The 6,727-nt window shown below is 42.0% G+C and overlaps 1 pseudogene; it reads left to right on the top strand.

The window, feature by feature from the left end:
• The first annotated feature begins 4,553 nt into the window (after positions 1-4,553).
• Positions 4,554-4,994, top strand: LOC110586941 (annotated as a pseudogene).
• The last annotated feature ends 1,733 nt before the right edge of the window (positions 4,995-6,727 follow it).

Here is a 6,727-nt window from a genome sequence, read left to right as displayed (position 1 = left end):
GTAGAGCATGTGACTCTTGATCTCGGGGTCATAAGTTTGAGCCCCACATTGGGCACTGAGATGACTTAAAAAAAAATAGGAAAATAAGAATGAACCCTGTGGTTTTGGATTTGAATTGGAGATTTCAGTATAAACGTGTTGTTAATATATAACAGTAGATATAGAAGTAAATATAAATGTGCATATATGTGTGTATATACAGTGCATGTATATGCACCAAATTTTTACCTGATGTATGATCCCTCCTAAGATTTGAACATGTTTTACCTAAGAAAATTTGGTACATATACATACATGTCATAGAGTTTCAGCCAGCACCCATCTCTCTCAGCCTCTTGGCTCTATCATTCATCTTGACTTCATCTACATTCTCAGACTCTCTACAAGGTGTCAAGATGGCTGTCATTAGCTTCAAGGCCAATTTCCAGATTCACATCCAGAAGAAAACAAAAAAATTTGCTTTTCGCTCAACAATCTAAAAAAAAAAATTGCATATTATTGGCTCTGACTGGATATTATTGGCTCTGCCTGGATCTTGTGCCTGTCTTTGTATTATCAGGGTGGCATGGAGAATGCAATACATTGATTGGCTAAGGCTTAGCCACGCCTACCTCTGGAGGCAGGGTTGGAATAAGCTTCTCTCTAAAGCATCAGGACTGGTTGTGTAGGACAGAATGGCTCCATAGAGGAAAATTGGGATACTTTTGCTAGAAGAATGATAAACGTGTGCTGGGTAGCAAGATGGATTTTCACTATTCAATTTGTTTCTTGACATTCCCACATACCCTTCTTCCCATACACACGCTTTAAAACATGCCCACACTTCCATACTGAAATACCATATGCAACCAAAACACAACCACTCCATCCTTAAAATAGGACAACTCAAATTTCTGTCTCGTGGCTCCATTGAAATATTTGTCGAAGTTCTCTGGGTGACTTCATATAATCCATATAAATGATAAAAGTAACACAAGCACACACCAACATACCCAATGTGTTATGGTAATAATGGTAATAAAAAGAACCAAAAATTGTGTTGGCCATGGAAGTGCAACCACCAGGTCTGCTCTCAAAAAAGAACATGCTGCTCAGTTGGGAAGAGGGCAGCTAGCTAACAGCCTCCATCAGCAGCACCTTCAGGACCCACCCAGCTTCTCAGCTGAGGCCATGCTCTTCCTGGGCAACCCTCCCAGGCAATGATTAAGCATGACAGGCTTATTCATATCTAGCCATTTCTATACAAGGCAGACTACTGTAACTGCAATTTTGCCATAGAGCTCTCCGTTGCACTGACTCAGGCTTTGTATGATCTGCGTTGCCAACTGAAGGCTTTGCCCACCCACTCCAACTTGCTCCCCCTTTATCCCTTACAGACATTACTCCTGATAAATCTCTCTTTTAGAGTATCTTTTTTAGAGTATCAATTTTCCTGTGGGTCCTCCCCTTACCCCCTAATAAACTTTTTGCATTTCTAACTTCATCAGGATCTGCTTTCCAATAGACTGGAATTGACACAACACTATTCCCAATATCAAAGTACCTGGGGAACAGAACCAGGAATAACAAAGGAGTAGTGAGGGGCACCTGACTGGCTCAGTCAATGGAGCATGTGACTTTTTTTTTTTTAAGATTTATTATTTATTTGAGAGAGAGAGAGAGAGAGAGCATATGAGAGGGGGCAGGGGGTGGGCAGATGCAGAGGGAGAGAAAGGGAGAGAAGCAGATTCCCTGCTGAGCTCGGAGCCCAACGCTGGGCTCAATCTCACGACCCTGAGATCATGACCCGAGCTGAAATCAAGAGTCGGATGCTTAACTGATGGAGCTACCCAGGTGCCCCGAGCATGTGACTCTTGATCTTGGAATTGTAAGTTCCAGCCCGACATTGGATATAGAGATTACTTAAAAATAAAAAATCTTAAAAAAAAAAAAAAAAGGTGGAGTAGTGATCTGTCCATCATCTTGTTTTTTTGTTACCCAGCCCCCATCAATACTTCTTTGGAAAAAAGAAGAGTAGAAAAAAAATAGAGAGTTGTCTCCAATCCATAGCATGCATCATATACTGCTAGATAGGAATAGCAAGGTTCCCAATCTTGGAAGTGAAGTAATGGGCTAAAAGAGTCCCCTTTCCTCCAAGGCCACATTTAAGATGGACACTGGGGAGGGTTTCCCTTCCTGAGGTTACACCTCTTCAGCTACTAATAGTATTACAAGAGACTTAGGGGTAAAAGGATCACTAGTGCTTATGCCAGACTTGGAGTTTCGTTAGCTCTTGCGTCCATGCAATTCTCTGAGCTAATAACCAAAGCCAGACAACTAGTCGAGTCTAGAACTGGACCTATGGGCTTCTGTTTCTTAGCAGCAGACTCCAGTGCTCTGTTGTTTTCTAGAACCCTTAGCTTAATGGCTTCATCTCTACATCTGTCTCACGAAATTCAAAATGATGTTCCTGGATACGTAGCTGAAGCTAATCTGTTCTAGGCCTGTGTCCCCGCCACATTTTTGTAATTGGTAATTGCCCATTTTGTCAAGCAGAGAAGTACATTAGGAGAGCTGGTTGGATGGGACCTGTGGGATCGGGAGTGTTTTAAAAAATATTGATTCTAGCTCTCAGATATCATATTGAGCCACTTTCACCCTAAGCCCTCCTTTAAGGAGCACCATCACACAAGCCACAAGAAACAGCCAATGCACTCTAAAATTCTTCCATTGTTGTACTGTATCTTTTAACATTCCATCCTTTGGCAATAAATAGTCCTAGTCCCAAGATAAAATACATGATAGTCATCTGACCAGCTCTTTCCTACTTCAAGTTAAGGGCTGTAAGAGTGGCCAACTTTCCAGTCTAGGAAAGAAGGGTGTTCACTCTTGTGGAAACTATCCGTAACTTAGATAATTCTATAGTTGAGTGTCCTTTACACTCCAGTTTTGGTATGAGCTGTGTCATCATTTAGAACTTCTTTCTAGTTGTCAATAACAAAAACCACAACCCAAATTGGCTTAAGGAAAGAAAGATAAGCTATTGGCTTATGGTACTGAAAAGTCTTAAGATCTTCAGGGCACCTGGCTGACTCAGTCAGTAGAGCATGCGACTCTTGATCTCGGGGTCATGAGTTCGAGCCCCACGTTGGGTATAGAGATTACCTAAACAAATAAACTTAAAAAAAAAAGAAAGAAAGGAAAGATCTCACTTCAATCAAGGCTGGGTTCGGAGGAAGGTTAAACAAAATGTCGTCAGGAAATACCATCTAAATGTTTGTCTTGAGAAGGTTGGGCTTGTTCTCTGACCCTATGAGAGAACTCTCTCTAGAATCATCTTCCCAGGTCAATTCAATAACAAAAAAAATGTGTTAAGGTGTGCCTTTCAACAATCCCAGCAAAAGCCTCATTTCTTTTTATTAGCGTGATTGGGTTACATAACTGTCCCTGAACAAATTCACTCTGGCCAGGAGAATGTAATATTCTAATTAGCCAGACTGAGTCTCATGAATTCTATTTTTTTAAATAACAGCTTTATTGAAATATAATTCACATACCATAAAATTCACCCCACATGAACTCTTTGGAAGGAGGACAAAGAATGAATACCACCTAGAGCACCTGGACTGAAAATTTGGGAGGCAAGATACTCCAGAACAAAATGGGCACTATTACTAAAAGAAGGGTGAATGGAGTCTGGCCACCAAAAACTGAGTTTAAGTAATGTGAATTTATTTTCTAAGGATCCCACCTGACATATTATAGCTTTGTATAGTTAACAATTATCTCCTGGGTTGTTCCCCACATGGAACACCCTATGAGACTTGGCCTTAAACAACTTAGTCATTGCTTTTCTACAAATGTTCAAAAAGCCTTAGGTCCCACGTTTATATCCACAACTCTACCTGGCTCCATGTTTCCTGTACTGTTGACACATACTAAAAAGAAGTCTTATGAATTTCTTTATTTAAAACTCACTTTGGAGGCACCTAGGTAGCTCAGTTGGTTGAGTGTCCGACTCTTGGTTTCTGCTCAGGTCACGATCTCCGTGTTGTGAGACGGAGCCCTAAGTTGTGCTCTGTGCTCAGTGCGGAGTGTGCTTAAGAGATTCTCTCTCTTTCTCTTCCTCCCCCCACTCATGCAACCGGCGCCCACGTGTGTGTACACACACACACACTCTCTCTCCCTCAAACAAACAAATAAATAAATCTTTAAAAAAAATACACAAATCACTTTGGGGACACCTGGCTGGCTCAGTCGGTAGAGCATACAACTCTTGATCTCGGGGTTGTGAGTTCAAGCCCCATGTTGGGGGTAGAGATTACTTAAAAATAAAATCTTAAAAAAAAAACTCACTTTGTTTATTCAAGTCATAGTGTTAATTCTGTAATTCTCCAGCACCATTCTGGGAAGGCCGTGTGGTTGATGGAGAAATAACTATATCAGTGCTTTCCAGTCAGGTCTCTATGACACAGCACAGATGCACAGGTACGCATAATGTAAGGTAAGGATGAAGAGCACAGACACAGAATCAGACAGTCCCAGCAAATCCTAGTATACTGCTTCCTAATTCAATGAATTTGGACAAGTCACTTAAAATCCCTCAACATCAACTTTTCCAACCAGGGCCCAGCAGAATCGCTCATATGAAGAAGGGTGGCAAGAATAAGAAGGGCTGTTCTGCCATCAACGAGGTAGTGACCAGAGAATACATCATCAATATTCACAAGCACATCCACAGAGTGGGTTCCAGAAACGTGCCCCTCGGGCACTCAAAGAGATCCGGAAATGTGCCATGAAGATCTAGATGGGAACTCCAGATGTGCACATTGACACCAGGCTTCACAAAGCTATCTGGGCCAAAGGAATAAAGAATGTTCCATACCACATCCATGTGTGGTTGTCCAGAAAATGTAATGAGGATGAAGATTCACCAAACAAGCTCTACGTTGGTTACCTATGTACCTGTAGTCACTTTCAAAAATCTACAGACAGTTAATGTGGATGATAACTAATCACTGATTGTCAAATAAAGTTATAAAACTGAAAAAAAATCCCTCAACATCGATTTCCTAACTGGAAAATTGGGTAATGATATCCCAAATGACAGTTACAAAGATTATCAATGAAATGATGCATGTATAAGGAGAAACAGGAAATAACATTCTCTTGAATTACTCTTGGCTCTAGCACATGAGTTTAAGAGAAGTACTTTGATGGGCTTCTTTGACCCAAGACCCCAAAAGTCAAGCTCTGCTATCAAAATTGACTGCCTTCTAGGAAGGGTGAATCCATTAACTGAAGACCTTTTGCTTTTCTGAATGCTGAATAGATAGACAAAGTTTGATGGTTAGGAGCTGAGAGATGGAGTAAATCTGAGGAAGAAAATAAAAGAATTAAAGATGTTGGTGTTGAATGGGTGTTAGGATGTGCTGGAGCTGGCTCCTATTGGCTTCCTAGGGCTGATCGTTGGCATCTCCTTCCAGCTCTGTGTTCAGTGATACTGTGTTGGTAGTGTGCAATTAACCATGGTGAGAATATTTACACCATGGCACCTGGCAAGTGTACAAATGACCCCTTCCCACCTTCCAAAGACCTGCTCAGTAAGTATTTACAGCACAACACTGGATGAAATATCCCTATGTCAGGGCGCCTGGGTGGCTCAGTTGGTTAAGCGCCCAACTCTTGATCTCAGGTCTTGATCTCAGGGTGGTGAATTCAAGCCCCACATTGGGCTCCACAGTGGGCATGGAGCCTATTTAAAAGAAAAAGTGGACTCCGCCCCACAAAAAACCCCAGAAATATCCCTATACCAGAGCAACAGGGGTACCTAAGGGAGATTTTTTTTTTTCAGAATATTTACTTCTCATTCTTCCCTCGAAATCTTTAGTAAAGTCCCTTTTATTCACTATCAGTTTATGCAAGTAAATTCCTGAAGGAGATGAGGACAAGGGCACAACTGCTCTCTAAGTACTGACAAATGGTAGCAATAATTGTCTTTATTATTCATGACAACCATAACAAATGGCGCCTTTTCTTCCCCCATGAGAGTGCTAATGTAGCTGCCTTCCTCAGGTAAAATAGATTTCTTTTCACCTGCTTCCTGGCAGAACATAGCTCAGGACCCCCAATTATGAGAGGCCATGGCTCCGTGTGAGTCCCATGTGAGCAGGGATGCTCTCTCTGAGGTAATGACAAGTAAGCTGAAGTCTAGAATAAGAAGCCAAGGGAGAGAAGGAGTGGGAGGAGGCAAGGGAAAGCATTCCAGGCAGAGGCAACTGCAGCTTCAAAGGCTCCAAGGTGGGGAAAAATGAGGGTGAGAGTGGAATGTATGAATGGGCAGAGAGTGGCCGGAGATGAGCGTTCCATGTAGACAGAGATCTGCTATGCTAGGCCTTCTATACTGCTAACCACCAGGGGAGGCTTATTGCCCTCAAGGAACTCGTCAGGGATTACAATGTCAAATTTCCTGATGCTCAACATTGACTAAAGCTTCATTGACAGATACAATATTAATAAAGGATTGCCGTCAGGGTATGGAGCACACGCTTGTCTCTAAAAATCTATCCATCGGTGAAGTCAGATGAGCTGAGAGCCAGACTGCACTGTCGAAGGTACTGTGACTTAATGCCACATGGCCAAATTAAGGGACACGTGGCAACCAGTATCCAAGATGACCCCAGTGATGCTCATCTCTCTCTATTCTCCTCCTACACTGAATCTGGACAGTGAGGAAATGACACTGTGT

Source organism: Neomonachus schauinslandi, chromosome 8 (assembly GCF_002201575.2).
Source record: "Neomonachus schauinslandi chromosome 8, ASM220157v2, whole genome shotgun sequence".
Lineage (NCBI taxonomy): Eukaryota > Metazoa > Chordata > Mammalia > Carnivora > Phocidae > Neomonachus > Neomonachus schauinslandi.
This window is presented reverse-complemented; position numbering and strand designations above follow the sequence as displayed.